Here is a 17,854-nt window from a genome sequence, read left to right on the forward strand (position 1 = left end):
TACAATATAAGTACTGGTATACTCACAGACAATATTTAGACAAATTTGGAAACTTTAGAATGTTTTCTATCCTAATCTGACAATTACATGCATATTCTAGATTCTGGGCCTGAGAAAAAGGGTACGTTTTTCATCCAAACATCAAAATACTGCCCCCTACACTCAAGAGGATAAGAGATAAAAGTAACAAGTAATTAAAGAGCAGCAGATAAAATAAGAACAATATATACAGGGGGGTGCCGGTACAATGGTTTTGAGTTTGCTTGTCTCATGATTGGTAGTTAGACGTACATCACCAGAAATAAAAAAAAATAATGTATTTTTTTAAACAGTCATGAAGAATACATTCAGCTGAAGTTGAAGTGATACTTTTCGTTATACTCTTTAGTTGAACTTTTCAGATGGTCTGTCTGCTCCCTAGTGTAAAAGACAGCAGCATGTCTTAGTATTGACTGTTTCTCACCTCAGTTTTACTGAGGCAGTCAATGGGAACAGGGAAAACTGTACAAATTCGAATTAAAGAACAGAATTGAGCAGTTATTGAACACCCTTTTCTAAAGGCTCCACAAGTCAACATCAGTAATGTTTGTTTACCATGCTTCCTCCTGATGTCTTTTGGAATTAAATCCCAATTTTCAAAGACAAACTCAAAAATGGTGATGACAGTTTTCACAAAACAGCATCTAAAGTAAAGCGCTTCGGCAAATGAATACAACCTAGACAAGTTGTCAGACAATCAATGATTGATTTTACGTCACATTCACTCATTCTTTTGGGAGGTAAAATGCTTTGGAACTAAATCAGCCATATACAACACATTTTACAGAGGACCATGTCACTCACAGTTCAGTTTATAGTTTCTTATTACAGTGATTTGCTTGTTGAATGTTGAGTTTGAATGAGTGGCACTCAATTGTTCAAATTAACATTGTTTTTGTAAATAACCTTCTTTAGCTAAAGCCAACTTATTTTTTTGTCAGAAATCACAGTTTGTTTGTATCATAATAGTTGGCACTTGTTTTATCTTTCAAGTCGTTCTACACTGAGTCAGTGTGAATGACTCAGTGGGAACTTGCCAAAACAGCTCAAACAGCATTTGCTGTTACATGGAATCTATCAGCACTTGAAATTCTATTGGACATAATTTGACCAATCCAAACACTAAAATCAATTGAATTCTCAGACCCGGGCTTTTAAATATCTCCAATTGTATCTGATAATATGGCAACTGTCTTTAGACATTTAAGACACCGGGAAAATAACCTCTGGCAATGTGTGCACTTCCATGCCAGTCAATGGCCGTGGAAGCTGAACCTCAGGGACTGTGACTCCTTCATGATGGTGCCCATAAGGACCTCCCCAGTCAATGGCTGTGGAAGCTGAACCTCAGGGACTGTGACTCCTTCATGATGGTGCCCATAAGGACCTCCCCAGTCAATGGCCGTGGAAGCTGAACCTCAGGGACTGTGACTCCTTCATGATGGTGCCCATAAGGACCTCCCCAGTCAATGACCATGGAAGCTGAACCTCAGGGACTGTGACTCCTTCATGATGGTGACCATAAGGACCTCCCCAGTCAATGCCGTATTCCATGTCAACCTAATGTGAGATTCGACAGTAAAATATGAGCATGTCTTTTCTATGCAAATAATAAAGGAATGCCAAGCACAATAAAACTCAAGAACAAGGTCATATGGCAATACAGTGTTTGCTTGCAGTGTAAAAAAAAAGTTGGAATTTATCTCTAATCATGTTAAATAAATTGTGGTAAAATAATGTTTACCAATTTAATTATATTGTTATTTTCATCATTGATTGCTGCTTACATTCATACTTATTCATACTTACACATTTGTGTGTTATGTATTAGAAGTGTACTTGCTAACATTGTTTAAAGTACAAACCTGGAGGGGGTCATGATATCCCTCACGTTGATTCCATAGCTGCAGTGGTGACTGATTCCCCTCAGTGCGTAATCGATGGTGGTTCCAGCCGTCCTTGAAGAACTGCAGGTGCCTTTGTATCTGTGGAAGTAAGCTCCAGTGCAGGGCATAGATGTGGATCTCTTCATCTAGGTTGAGTAGACCCTCTCTCTCCAGGTTTCAGAAAGAAGTATAGAAGAGGTCCAACACTCCCTTAAAGACATCCCCCTCCACAGTCGTTGTATCCTGGATAAAGAGACAAGCAGAAGAGTGTGAGAGAAAGAGTTGGGGGAAAGAGAAATGTCATTATTGTTATTCATAAAATCACCACAGTTGTCAACAGTCTTTTCTGTGCAAAAAAGTTCTAGGAATGTTTACTAATCCGCTCAATTTAGCATGTGAACTCAAACATAAAACAACCACAATGTCAATCTGATAACTCATTTGCTTCTTAAACATGTTTTTCTGCATATTAACCAAACATAATTGGCCATTTAAGCTAATAAAGGTTGAATTGAAGAAGTGTGAAATTATACACAGTTATTACAAAACATATAATACCTCTGGTTGTGTGTACTTCTACCAGTGACTGGGAATTCCCTGTTTAGGCCTCTGGTGGACACCATGAAGAGTGCCACATGAACATTTTCTCCTCCTTCGTCAGACCTAACGCGCGATGGCACTCCATAGCGGTTGACTGCTTCAAGGAAGCGATTCAGCACTGTTGAGGCGGCGCTGAGGTACACGATTAGACGGCTAAAACCGTCAATGCCACCATGAACTACAAATCACCATCTGTAATAAAGAAATTGCATTGTTTCGTTTACTGGAATAGTAAAGGTCCCAACTAACATAGTTAAAAGAATCTGCACTCTTCAATCACTGGATCGATGTGTTCTTTTTTCTTAGACTGACATTTTACAGAGGCTTTTTACACATTGCACAAGTGCAAAGTCTTCAAGACAGTAATGCAAATGGACATGATGAGTGAATTAGTAACAAATAAATAACAAATACCTCCTGATCATTGTCCCAGCTTGTTGAATAGGCCTCTGGCATAAACGTTGCTCTGTGGCGGTTAGTAGAGCACTTAATGAAGTGCAGGCACCACCTTAGTGGCATGAGTTCAGCTGTGAATGCAGGGGATGGGTAACGTCCCCCAAGATGATGAGGGTTTGCTTATAGAACGAGGCCTGGATACGGAGGGGCACACCAGTGACTTTGGCGCAGGTTTTAACAATGGCTTGGAGATCTGTTTGGTTACTTGCCATAGTTACAAGCTGAGATTAACTGGCAACTACCAAATGGAGTTGCTTCCTTACAAAAAGGTATTCATTGATGAAACTGAATATTGTAACACCTGTTATGAAAAGTTGAAAGACAGTTATGGGTACATAACTCCATATCAAACACGATTTTGGAAAAACATGTACAGACAAAACAGCTAATGTCACCCTTGACCTCAAGACGCATTCACACACCAATTCGTTTTAGGGATGGCTGCCGCAAGACAATCAGGTGCACTCACCTTATCCCATGCTCTGCTATTCGACGGCAAACTGTTCTTTCACCAACCCCAAAAAGAATTGCAAGGTCACGGACAGACAAACCTGCTAACAAATAACCTTCTGCAGCATCCATAGGCTAAGTATGTGAGCAGGACGTCCAATTGCTCTGGTGGCATCTGAATCTTGGATTGAAAGATTCAGGCAATGGCATACTTCATCCAAATTGCTGAACACTACAGGGTCAACCTCTGTGTCAGTAGATGCAGCTAACTGGAACTAATTGTCAGCTAGAGACTCCACACAAAAAAGTAAATAATCAGATTCAGCACTAGCATTTTCAGCTAGGTTAGCCAACACTCTCAAATCTCTGGCTATCTCTTGCATGTCTGTAGCCATATTGCGTAGTGTCTGTGTCATAGCAACCATGCATGTGAAGTTGATCTTCGTACTCTGATGCCAATCAACCAATGGGAGTAAGGTCACAGTGATATAGTTTGATTGACAGCCTCATCATTTGCATAGGGACAAAGAAATACAGAAATAATACATTAATAAAAGTTGACATTAGTAAATAAATAGGGAAATAAATACAGGAATAAATGGTGCACAAGTACTCATTTATATCAAACTGTGTTTATGTATTGATTGATTTCTGTGTACATTAATTTATTTTTACATTTACATGCATATTTATTTATTTATGAATTCATTTATTTTAGATTTTGGTCATCTTGCTCCTCCATAGTCATGCTAAATAATGTCCCCCTCTACGTCACAATGGGATTCAATGAACTAACTTCTGTTGCTAGAATTTACAACATTCATACCGGATTATGTAATGAACCGAAGTGTTCGTCGCTAATCTGGTTACTTGGTTACCTCGTAGCGGTCGCGAAGGAAGGAGGAAGCCGGCAGTTCTAGTTCTATTTCACCTCAGAAGCGCTCGCTCACTCCATGCTAAATTATTACCTCAGAATTTCTCTCCAAGGACGGTGTTTTAGACGGTGACAATCTGCTGCTTCAGAGGCCCGAAAAGACCGGAAAGAGAACACTTTCATTACCATATATTTGTCTAAGAGAACAAAGAACCTCTATTGGCCAAACTTTTAATACCAAAAATATTCTTACTTTTGAGAATGTGGGAATGGACTGTGGACACTTAGGGGACCATTATGAAGAGTGTGTTTTATTTGGTGATCTCATGAAAGACAGGAAACACACATAACTGTAAATTTCCCATCTATCAGGTTTAAATCTAAATATTGTGAAACGTATGTGATTAAAAATGAAACTATTTGTGAAAAGATGTGATGTTAACCTTCTAAATGAGAGTATAGGTTTTTCATATAATGTCCCGAATTACTAAGGTGGGTGGAATCAGGCGCAGAGAGCAGGTTTCAGTTACTTGTCAGTTTATTCTCCGGCGCACAAACGACGGTCACGCCAACACACAGGGCGAATACAATACCCAGCCCTAACACAGGACCAAAATAGTCCGGAGAATAAAACACACGAAAAACCACCATATAACAGGATAACAAAAACAATCCCGCACAAAACAAGGGCGGGACAACCTACTATATATAAGGACGCTAATTAAACTAAAATACACACAGGTGAAACTAATAAGACAAAACCAACAGACAAACGAAAAAGGGATCGGTAGTGGCTAGTAGGACGGTGACGACGACCGCCGAGCACCGCCCAAACAGGCAGGGGAGCCAAATTCGGCGGAAGTCGTGACATATAAAGTGAACCAAATCAATGGCCACGCCTACGTGAGCATGACATTACGTCAGCGTCATGGAACCACCTTTTTCTACTGAAGTGTATAAAAACCCACTCCTGATGAAATTCACGAGACCAAAACATGCCGGTGTGTGAAGTGGTTTAAACTACAATTGCCAAAGAGACCCACGGTAAGCCGGATGTCTCGAATGGTAAAGAAGTCAGAGACTATCAATCACTACAAAAGAAGGAGCAAATTCTTTCTAAACTTTGTAATCAACATTTTCCGTGGTGCCGCGACTTCCTAGTTAATTCATGTTTACATGATTAGTTTAATCATGTAATAATTAAACCTAGAGAACTGATGATATAAATAAGTCTTCACATTTAATGATGGTCACAGACATGACACTAGCTACTTATTTACCTCAGCCAGACAGTTTTATTTAGATAATGTTAGCTAAGTTAACTAGCTAGCTGTTATTGTAGCTGCTTTCTGTTTATCTATAGTAGCTAACTGTTATTGTAGGAGCTTTTTGTTTGTATGTAGCTTGCACTTCAACGGCATCCCCCGAGGAGATTTTCTTTTGTCTTTCCACCCAGGCGAAGGCACCACTGATCTCGACAAGAGGCGCAACATTCGTAGGTTGGTAGAGAAATTCACAATTCAGGGTAACGTTATCTATTACTGTTACATAACTGGAGGGATTTATGTACAACCATTTAACAACCATTTTTCATCTAGCTAACGTTAGTTGGTCATCTACATGTCACTAGCTATACATTTTATTAGAGGTATCTAGCTATAAATTAACCCTGATCAATCAAATGAATAGGTGTAAGCAATTATGGTAACTCCAACTGCCCTTCACTAGATGTCTTCGCTAGACAGAGAGACCCATACAGCAAGAGGAAGAAAGTGACAGAGAGAGAGGTGGGAAGAGAGTGAAAGACAGAGAGAGATGGAGGGTGACAGGAAGAACTAGCCGTAGCACCTGATCAAGCATCTCGATTCTGCCTCTTTCCTCTCTCCTCATCCTTTAACTCTTTCTCTCCTTTCCCTCCAGATGAAATTCTGCATCTAGTGACTTTGATTGTTGGACAATCTGCCCACTCATCTCATCCCCTCCTCCATCTCATTTCATCATATAAAGCTACTGTTATTGTCATGTTGTCATTATCTGCTAATAAAGTTTGCTATCCATATCATACTGGCCATATAATATGTCAGATACACCGATGTACTAAAAACACTAGCACTGCAAACACTCAGAACAAAGAAAGCATCAGTGCCTGGTCTTTGCAATCTCCCTTTTCAAGTCCACCTTCCAAGACTGACTGCCTGTTGAGAACAAGTGACAGGCAGAACCTCCCACTCACACAGTACCCATCTCCTCTCTATTCCACCCACCAGAATTCAGTATTTCAGGCTATTGAGAACAAGTGACAGGCAGAAGTTCCAGTGTTGCCAACTCCTCATGAAGGAAAGTAGCTATTGGCTGTCCTAAACGTCGCTAAATTATGTCATCGCTTAATTTGCATAATTGGCCATGTGCATGCAATTGTGATGGACACTTTAGGTGAGAGGAATAACATCGTGAGAGAGACAAAAAGTGAGTAAAAAACACCCTAAATATGTTTACAACTACAAATAAGCAAGCTGCAGAGAGTGTCACACACAGCAAATAAGAACCAGATAGTTGAGGCCTTACCTTCAGCACTTTATGGACCCCATTGTTAATCCCCGTCATAACAGAGGCATTGTCAGTCCCTATCCCCAGGAGTTTCTCTTTTTTAAGACTACACTTCTCGAGGAAAGCCACAACAGCACTGGCTATAGATTTGGCATCTCCTCCCTCCAACTCAACAAGCCCCAGAAATGTTGATACAATTGTCTGCTTGGTGTCACTAAAGTACCTTATCACAACCCCCAGGTACTTAGAAACACTTACATCCGTGGACTCATCGAGGAGGAGGCTGAAACGCTGGTCACGCAGATCTGCGATCAACTCATCCAGAAAGTATTGTACTAGAACATCATTATTCATTTCTGTGCACCTCGTCCTGTGCATTTTGAAGTAGGTAGCAGCACTGTGGAGAAAGCAGTTTACATGCTTCTCCAATGTGATCACATGCCAGCATGGACAGTGTTCAGCAATAGCTAATGCCATGGTGGCCTCAGCCTTTTTTGCAGTAACTTTTTTAACCATAAATGGCAGCTTATTTTTGGTGGAACTGTTATATAAGGCTTTGCGTTTTGAGTATAATTTTGAGTTGTCATGTGTTTTGTTTTACATCACTAAGTTTGGCGTAGAAACAGGCAGTATGCCGGTGTATCATCTCAAATAAACAGCTTCAACCAGCCTTTTGAATTCAGGGTTTGATTCCATCTCCTTTCTGTATTTTTGAGTGTACAGTTTAGACAGACATGATGAGCTAGCCAGCTAGATGTTTAGCTTATGTCACAGAGAGGCGCACACACAGTGGACAAGGTGAGTAAGTGACTGAGGCTGTGTGAGTCAAAAGCAGTGATTTATTTTTTGTGCAGTGATTTATTTTAGACAAAGAACATTTTACATTCCGCCCTGAATGTAAACAAGAGCGAGATTAGCCAGCGGCGGCTTCCCGCATGCGCGATTCATTTGCAGTCTGGACGTGGAGGGGTGAACATCTCCTGCGCTGACTGCAGCTGGGAGGGACTGCTGCGTGAGGACTGGGCCGCCTGTGCGTTGGGACGGGGTGGGGCCCACGGCAGTACCCGCTGCTCGTTGAGAAGAGTAAGAACGATACGTGCTTTCACGTCAGTCTCCAAAAGTCTCCAATAACACCAGAAAAAGTCGCTAGATTTGTCACTAGTCGACTTTTTAAAAATGTGTCACTAGAGGCGTCTGAATACTCGCTAAATATAGCGACAAAGTCGCTAAGTTGGCAACACTGGGCAGAACCTCCCAACCACACAGCACCCACCTCTTTATTCCACACACCAGAATTAAGCATTTCGGTTCGAGTGCCATGTGAGTGAGTGTACAAAAAATAAATCGGTGAAAATAAATTAATGACACAACTGTACCAAACATTTTTAAACAAGTTTAAATATTGCCAGGTCGGTTTTCAGTGTTCATTGTTGTAAATTGTAAGGTATCCTTTGATGGTTTTTATTTGTTCCACATTATTCACGGTTGTATCCTATGACCTACAATAGATACATATATATTTCACAAGGGTGTACCAATGAGCTATGTGAGATAGATATATGTTTTTATCATAATAGAGGACTACTGAAATGATATTATTTCAGTGTAGACAAGGGAAGGGCACAGGTTTCAATAAATACATTACAGCCAGACAAGCCAGTGTATGAATCAAACAGATTTGAAAATGAAAGGAGTGGAAATTAGCTGACTTGGTGATCTGTAATGTTAGTTATTTTAATGTGTCAAGGAGATTAAGTGTTTTCTTTGCCATTCCTGAAACGTAGCTACGTTTAAGACATGGATTTCATGTTGCAATGTTAACAAGATACCAAAAAGCAGTTAGAATTAATGTTTTCATTTTATTAGCTAAACAAAACTTGTTTAAGCATCGAAATTGTCGCATAAATCAGCCTTGTTTGCATAGCAATGATGAAAAGAACGTAATTTAGGCTGTAACGATCTCTAAAATTCTAATCATTAGTTCATCACACCGTTGATATAGCAACGGACGCTAAAAGTTTATCGAATCCCATTGTGCCGTAGAGGGGGACACTATTTGGCCGGGGGACATTATTTGTCATGACAGGCCTCAATTTTGCACTCTAGCGTTAAAGTACGCATCATCAGTTCCGTCTCCAGGCTTCTCACCTACCTCTTCATTATCATTCAAAACTGCCTTTCCACCACTCTCTGCTGTCTTTCCAGAGCGTGCGCTGATGCTGTAACTCACAAGTTGGTTGTCTCTTCTCAACAGTTTCCTGGCTGCATTCTGTTGTTATGTGAACGACTGACGACTGACTGAGCCCAGGCTCAAGCCTTGGAAACAGACCATATTGCTCCAGTAGTGACCCAAACGCAAGTATTAGACAAGCCAGCCCCCCCCCAAAAAAATAACTACTTTTGTCATCGGATCTACACAAGTCACGTAGGTTACCAATTTTGGATTCAAAACAGTGATTTTTCACTGAAAGGTGATTGATTAGTTTGCATCTCTGAATTGGATGAGGCTTTCTTTAAAATGGGCCGCTGTGACTCGCCGGTCTGCTTACAGTGAACATCTAGTGAACATCTATTGCACCCGCCCCGCGGGTGGCACCCTTGAGAGCGGAGAGAAAGTTTTATAGTTAATTTCCTGCAATTCTACACTGTCATTGTTTTGCAGTTTATCGTATTTACTCGTGATCGGAAAATCCAGAAGTGCGCTTTAAATTAAGGTAAAGCCTATACCTCAAGGGTGCATTACTGCTCTATCACTCTATTCCTTTACTCATTCACACACATTGTTAAGTGACCTGATAGATAAAAATTCATATGATTTACTTACTTAGTTGTATTCCATTATCAACGACATAGGCTACTCGACACACCCCTAGCTGCAGTCTTTGGCCGGATACAGGTCTTCCACTGACTTGCACCTGGATGGGCACAGCTGGATTCCTCCACTTGCATTCCACATCCATACAGCCGATATTGTGAATCACAAAAATAGCCAATGCAGCCACATGGTTCCACTTATGAGCTCCACAGGGGCATTAATTCGCATGATGTAGAGGTAATCCCCTGGTCACCTATTGAGACCTGCCAAGAGGAAAGAATGTGCATGACTTTCAACACCTTGAAATGCATTTGTTGTAAGAAATGTGGTATATAAATAAAACAGTTTGATTTGATAACATTACAGCTGTGTAATTTTCACTAGGACAAGTACAGTTTTTCCATAAACTTTTAATTGATAACTTGGGATTCTATCACTTGACATGCCAATCATACAATGGGAAGGATACAATAAATCAAGACTGTGTGAATCCATGCACCACTCTGAATAAATAAATACTGTGCCTTTGAAGATTTGTCTCTGGTCATGCAAATACAATACAATGAAGATGTCTAAACAAAGTGATTTTTGTTCATCCTTGAAAAAATGCCACAAGGTCTGAAATAGACACCAAAGTCGACATACTGTACAAACAATTATCAAGGCTAAGTAATACAAAGTACAAATGTCTACTACTCTGCTAATTAGCTAGCTAAGGTCTAGTCATTGGCTAGCCAAGAAAGAGAAAGGGGACGGAAGAAGTTCAACACCTTGATCCCTTATACAGTTGAAGTCGGAAGTTTACATACGTTAGGTTGGAGTCATTAAAACTCGTTTTTCAACCACTTCACAAATTTCTTGTTAACGAACTATAGTTTTGGCAAGTCGGTTAGGACATCTACTTTGTGCATGACACAAGTCATTTTTCCAACAATTGTTTACAGACAGATTATTACACTTATATCTCACTGTATTACAATTCCAGTGGGTCAGAAGTTTACATACACAAAGTTGACTGTGCCTTTAAACAGCTTCGAAAAATCCAGAAAATTATGTGATGCTTTACAAGCTTCTGGTGGGCTAATTGACATAATTTGAGTCAATTGGAGGTGTACCTGTGGATGTACCTGTGGATGTATTTCAAGGCCTACCTTCAAACTAAGTGCTTCTTTCTTTGACATCATGGGAAAATCAAAAGTCAGCCAAGAAGTCTGGTTTATCCTTGGGAGCAATTTCCAAATGCCTGAAGGTACCACGTTCATCTGTATAAACAATAGTATGCAGGTATAAACACCATGGGACCACACAGCCGTCATACTGCTCAGGAAGGAGATGCGTTCTGTCCCCTAGAGATGAACGTACTTTGGTGCGAAAAGTGCAAATCAATCCCAGAACAACAGCAAAGGACCTTGTGAAGATGCTGGAGGAAACAGGTACAAAATTATCTATATCCACAGTAAAACAAGTCCTATATCAACATAACCTGAAATGCCGCTCAGCAAGGAAGAAGCCACTGCTCCAAAACCGCCATAACAAAAGCCAGACTACGATTTGCAACTGCACATGGGGACAAAGTTTGTACTTTTTGGAGAAATGTCCTCTGGTCTGATGAAACAAAAATAGAACCGTTTGGCCATAATGACCATCGTTATGTTTGGATGAAAAAGGGGGATGCTTGCAAGACAAAGAACACCATCCCAACCGTGAAGCACAGGGGTGGCAGCATTATGTTGTGGGGGTGCTTTGCTGCAGGAGGGACTGGTGCACTTCACAAAATAGATGGCATCATGAGGAAAGAAAATTATGTGGATATATTGAAGCAACATCTCAAGACATCAGACACCAAGTTAAAGCTTGGTCGCAAATGGGTCTTCCAAATGGACAATGACCCCAAGCATTCTTCAAAAGTTGTGGCAAAATGGCTTAAGGACAATAAAGTCAAGGTATTGGAGTGGCCATCACAAAGCCCTGACCTTAATCCCATAGAACATTTGTGGGCAGAACTGAAAAACTGAAAAAGCATTTGCGAGCAAGGAGGCCTATAAACCTGACTCAGTTACACCAGCTCTGTCAGGAGGAATGGGCCAAAATTCACCCAACTTATTGTGGGAAGCTTGTGGAAGGCTACCCGAAGGCTAGCCGAAACATTGACCCAAGTTAAACAATTTAAAGGCAATGCTACCAAATACTAATTGAGTCTATGTAAACTTCTGACCCAATGGGAATGTAATGAAATAAATAAAAGCTGAAATAAATAATTCTCTCTACTATTATTCTGACATTTCACATTCTTAAAATAAAGTGGTGATCCTAACTGACCAAAGACAGGGAATTTTTACTAGGATTAAATATCAGGAATTGTGAAAATCTGAGTTTAAATGTATTTGGCTAAAGTGTATGTAAACTTTCGACTTCAACTGTATAACTAGAGCAATCATCTGCTTCAATGTGCTGTGGTTCACTGTTCTGCGGTTCCGCATGTGATGTTAAATTGCAGTCTCAGATGCTGTGATTTCAAAACAATTTGGAGCATATTTGAAAAGTTAAAGGCAGTACTTTTCAATGTGTGAGATATAAAAGGTGTGGGATGTGAGCATGAGACAAGGGTTAAAGCCGTGTCTCGGCCAATGCGTGAGTGAGAGTTGGCAGCTCTGGAATTCCATTCAGTGTTGCCAACAGTTGGCTTCTTGATTTGTCGCTAGATGACCGCAACGTCATAGCACCATGTGTCAATTTTGCTCCCTCTCCTGCTGCGCACCCCATCCCTTTGTGCTTCTCTGCCTGTCTGTGCCATGAGTGGGAAAGCTGAAAGGTATTACTGTAAGGAAAAATAGTACCGTGAAATATATAAAACAATACAAATAAATCTAGCACGGCAAGATATTTTGAGAATTTTAGAGCAGACCGAAATGGCTTGTGTCAACCAGCTAACTAGCTAGGTTAGCTAAAAAACCATGCAGTAATTCAACGTTGGCTAGCAATAAAGATACATACACGGAAACAAAAATATAAACGCAACATGTAAAGTGTTGGTCTCATGTTTCCTGAGCTGAAAAAAAGATCCCAGAAATGTTCCATACTCATTAAAAGCTGTTTCTCTCAAATATTGAGCACACATTTGTTTCCATCCCTGTTAGTAAGCATTTCTCCTTTACCAAGATAATCCATCCACCTGACAGGTGGCATATCAAGAAGCTGATTAAACAGCATGATCATTACGCAGGTGCACCTTTTGCTGGGGACAATAAAAAGCCATTCTAAAACGTAATGTTATTGTCACACACCACAACAGATGTCTCAGTTTTTGAGGGAGTGTGCAATTGGCATGCTGACTGCAGAAATGCCACCAGAGCTGTTGCTAGATAATTCAATGTTCATTTCTCTACCATAAACCGCTTCCAACGTCATTTTAGGGAATTTTGCAATACGTTCAACCAGCCTCAGACCATGTGACCACGTCAAACCCAGGACCTCCATATACAGGACCAACCCCTAACTTTTTATTTAAGGTATGACCAACAGATGCATATCTGTATTCCCAGTTGTGAAATCCATAGATTAGGGCCTAATTTATTTCAATTGGCTAGGTCAGGGACAGGATGCAGCGTTGTCTTTCCCACTTCATGTGACTCTTTGAGGCTGACGAGCCCATGCTTGCAATTTCACAAAGTCTGACGCATTTTATTAGTATAATTTATATAAGTAGGACTTTTCTATTTTCTAAAATTGCATTATCACATCGACAGTCCTGTTTGCTCGTTGGAGGAATCTTGTTAGTAATTCTGAATAACACATTTCACATTGAAACGATATTGTGCGTGTCCCAATCACAAATTAGACAAGGACCATAAATCATATTTCTATAGTTGCATGGATTATTTGGAACAGGATAATTATTTTCCAAGGGTCTAATAGAGGTCAGTGTTCCCTCGTGGTGGGAAAGTTAGACTAATGAAAAATAAGGGTAAACTGTGGCATCCTATGAAGTGGACGTTATATGTTGCCATAGTAGCACAGAGTTTTTAAACCCAGAGGCCTAACAGGCCAATACTTCCAGGAACACCAAGCGAAAAAGACCAGACCAGGGTTTGGAAATTCTATGGAAGGTGTTACAGACTTTGGTTTTTCCATTTGTATTTCAAGGTTGGACTTTAATGTGTTGGGTGCACTGATTGGTGTCACCTCGTTAGTATGTGTGACACCTGTGCTGGCTTGTCATCTCGTTAGTCAGAAAGCTGTTTCACCTGTGCTGGCATTGGGGATATTTAGGGGGGGCTTGGCCAGTCCTCCAGTTGGTTTGTGAGATGTGGAGGGTTAACACCTTTAGTTGGCTCTCCCTATTTTAAACAATCCTTTATAGATGTTCTTTATTTATTTTTTCTTCACTTTTTGGTTTGCTTCCTGTTTTTATGTTCATGTGGGTTTTTATTTTATTTGCCTATTGGGCAGGTTTAGTGGGTGCTCATGGTGGGTGTCTTGCAGGTTCTAGTTTTTGCTAACTATCAGCACCCCCATGAGTCTCTCAGAACCATTCCTAGAACCACTTTGTTCCCCCTTTATAGTTTATTGCTGGGGAATGTAACAAAATGGGGGCTTGAGTGTGGTAATCGCTCTAATTACCTACTATGAAGCTCTGCTGTGCCCAGATATGAGCGCTCAAAAGACACTTATGGCAGTGGTGCCTGGTATCAACTCCGACTTGTGGTTGGATTTGAAAGCAGACTTTTTCTCAACTCCCAAAACACGCTGAAACAGATGCGCGCGCACAATTACGTTGGCGTTCTAGAAGACTGAGATGAGCATGAAGCTGCCCATTTACTCGTCAATTTAATATTAGATGTGTAGGAACTAGAATATTTCAGTGATATTTCTGTATACAGCCGTAAAAGGATCCCATGGGATGATTCAGCACAATCTAGCTCTATTTGAATGGGTATTACTGGAGACATTAGTTATGTAATTATTATCCAAGTGTGCATTATTACAGAGGATGATTCACACAAGCTTAGTTTTTCCGAACTGCCACATTTTTTTTCAACTTTAATTGACTCATGACATAAGCCTGGAGGTTTTTATTGTAGGCATGAAGATATTTCAATGTCATTTCTAGACAATGGGCTCGTGCCCACTAACTCGTGCTTGGCTGCCAAATGTATAGGTTGCCCCGTAATATTTCAATTGAAGTGTGAGCTAAAATAATGATTATGATATCTGACCTAGGACATCAACAGCCAGCCAGGGTTTTTATTAAATAAGGGCACAATAATTAGCCCTAAATGTGCAAGGAAATGGTAAACCTATGCTTTTGGAGATGTTCAACTTCACTGGCACCATGAAGAATAGCTTAAACATTGATAGCCTGCCTAATACTAGTTTTCTTATACGTTTTGCATAAAATTCTATACTAAAAAAACAAGTGTAAGCACATGGAATTTGTCAAGGAATTCTCCATAGGCTTTAAATACGTGAGCATGCTTGACCTGAGCAGAACTCAAATTACATTTACAGAAGCCAATAACTATAAGCGCAGTCACCAATTAAACTCAAGTTTGGAAAAATGTATACAGTGAAATGTAGGTATGTGCATAATTTCTCAGGCTGTTCGCTGCCTAGGCAGCGGGGTAAACCAATTGGAGCAGAGCTCCCTGATATTAAACTGAGGGTTTCAAGTTCGATTTTTATTTTACAAGGGCCTGATGGGACTAATTAGGTTTGTACCTGTAGCTCACTTCTGCAACTTTTTCCATCAATGGGCGACGGTTCAACGTGTAGCAGTCATCGGCTGACCCAGGTTCAAGCCCCACCTAGGGTGAACTGCTCAATTTTTATCATGTGCCTGTGGACCTAAAAGGCCCAGCTCTGCCATTGGCCTTTTATGGCCATCCAGGACTATATATGTTTGACATTAAGCCTGACAAGGCACTCTGACTGGCTTACTCTCTTGACCTTGAATCATGGATTGATTTGTCCCTCAATTAGTGACCGGGCCCAGCTGGCGTTACGAGGCAAATGATGGTACTGGTAGTGCCGTGCCAGCGTTTCCAGGGAGTGACACATTGTCGGCCACGGCTCCGCGGTCTGTAACCGACCCTTGATTAAAGTTCATTGTAGCAATGCTTCGTCAAAGTCACTTTACTGCCAATGCCCGAGATTATTGTACGTTTTGCCGCAGAATGTGAAAAAGAGCAGCTCTGTCTGATGCCACTCAGATGAGGCCTGATCTGATGGAAGCGTTTTAAGCCAAGTGTATTCCTCTTCCGACAAAACAATTCCTCACTCCCCGATGCTATAGTTCGTTTTGTAGCTTGCAACTCACAGCTGGTAAGCCCCCCACTTTCCCGGGTTACTTCCGTAAAATCCCTCTCACTGAACATGGTGACTGGGGATCGCCTAGTGCCATTAGAGCCGCAAACCTAGGTCTGTCAGAGCAGGTGGCTCTGACTTCCACTCTATTGAGAACTGACGGAATTGCCTGATTACTTAGCTCAACAAACCAGCTTAATGCCTCAGCGCTGAGCACGTCTCTACAGCGTTTGTGACATTTTGCCCTGTGCACCTGCCTGGGTCTACCACGAATCCCGATCAATCTTTGCCAAGCAGAGTAAGACTTTTCCAATTCCACTGGCTTTAGCCTGCAGACTCTTCGGTCGGAACTGCAAAAGATACTTCAGAAAACTTAGAACATCGGCCCAATAGATTTAACGTGATGGTGCCAAACCACGGTCTTCACATTGGCTATACCATTCAGACACACGTCTGTAATTAGCCATGGAACATAGCCCTTCATCGGCCTTGCCCTCTGACATAATGTGTAGGAATTCCCGTACTCTTAGACTGGTGCGACTATTTTCAATGTGTTTCTCTGAAGAGTTTTTACCCAAAATGAAGCGTTCATAAATTGGCCAAATGGTATTTTTTTCAACTCGCTTCCGGGTAGGTCCCCGACCTTTGACCTCATCACTCTCGCTGTCCATTGAAGTCCCCCTGGCGAAGCCTTGCTCCCTCGGTTCCGACTGTTTCACCACCACTGACTAGTTGGCGGCACCGCCGCTGCCTGCTCACTCTCGTTCCCCACCTGCTGCTTCGCCACTGCCGAATGCTTACCCTCGTCCACCAGCTGCTGCTCCTCTGACTGCTCACTGTCAACCCCCACCAAAGTCCAAGGGTTCTCCCTTCTCCCCCCCCCCCCCACAATGGCTGGAATAGGGCTCTATACATGGGTTGGGGGAGGGGGCCCTGCACCTGGGAACCATGCTGAGAAATGACTTAGTCCAGTTCTACACCTGGGATTGTACGGGTTACCAGGTGTCTCCAGATCTCCATGCCTCTGGTCTTACTCTTTCTGTCCCCCCTGCCTGCCATCTCAGCCTGTAATTTCAGCTCGGTGCACCTGGTACCCTATAACACCCTGGTCATTAAGATCCCTATGCCTCCATACATTCTTAACCATGAACAAATGACACACACAGACCGGTGAATTTCAAAGAAATGTACTTAATTCATCAGTTACTCATGGATTTGATTTGTCCCTAAATTAGTGACTGGGCACGGCTGGCGTTCCGAGGCAAATTATGGTACCAGTACTGCTGTTTCCAGAGTGACGCATATGGTCGGCCACAGCTCCACAACCGACCCTTGATTAAAGTTCATTGTAGCAACGCTTCGTTGAAGTTTACCGAAGGTCACTACTTCCAATGCCGAACTCTGCAAATATCTGGCTCACATACTCCCTTAGATTATTGTACATTTTGCCACAGGATGTAAAAAAGGATCTCTGTCTGAGATGATGACACTCGGATGAGGCCTGATCTGATGGAAGCGTTTATGCCTCCAACATAACAATTGTGCACTCCCCAATGCTATAGTTTGTTTTGTGGCTTGCAACACACAGCTGGTAACCCCCACTTTACCGGGTTACTTCCGTAAAATCCCTCTCACTGAACATGACTGGGGATCGTCTAGTGCTATTTTTAAATATGGCCAACCGGCTGGTCATGAGAGCCACAAACCTACGTCTGTCAGAGCAGGTTGCTCGGACCGCCAGTCTGCTGAGAACTGAAGGAATAGCTTGAGCACTTAGCTGAACAAACCACCTTAACACTGCAGCACTGAGCACCTCATCTCTGCAGCGCCTGCGAAATTCTGCTCTGTACTTTGCCGGGAATCACGATCCATCTTTGCCAAGTA

General features: G+C 41.6%; 1 pseudogene; it reads right to left on the reverse strand.

The window, feature by feature from the left end:
* Window positions 1-1,115: 1,115 nt before the first annotated feature.
* The window catches only part of LOC149970846 (uncharacterized), a 44,288-nt pseudogene continuing 27,549 nt past the window's right edge, over window positions 1,116-17,854 (reverse strand).

The sequence above is a fragment of the Oncorhynchus mykiss genome, chromosome 28 (genome assembly GCF_057628025.1).
Source record: "Oncorhynchus mykiss isolate SJ-2025 chromosome 28, ASM5762802v1, whole genome shotgun sequence".
Taxonomy (NCBI): domain Eukaryota; kingdom Metazoa; phylum Chordata; class Actinopteri; order Salmoniformes; family Salmonidae; genus Oncorhynchus; species Oncorhynchus mykiss.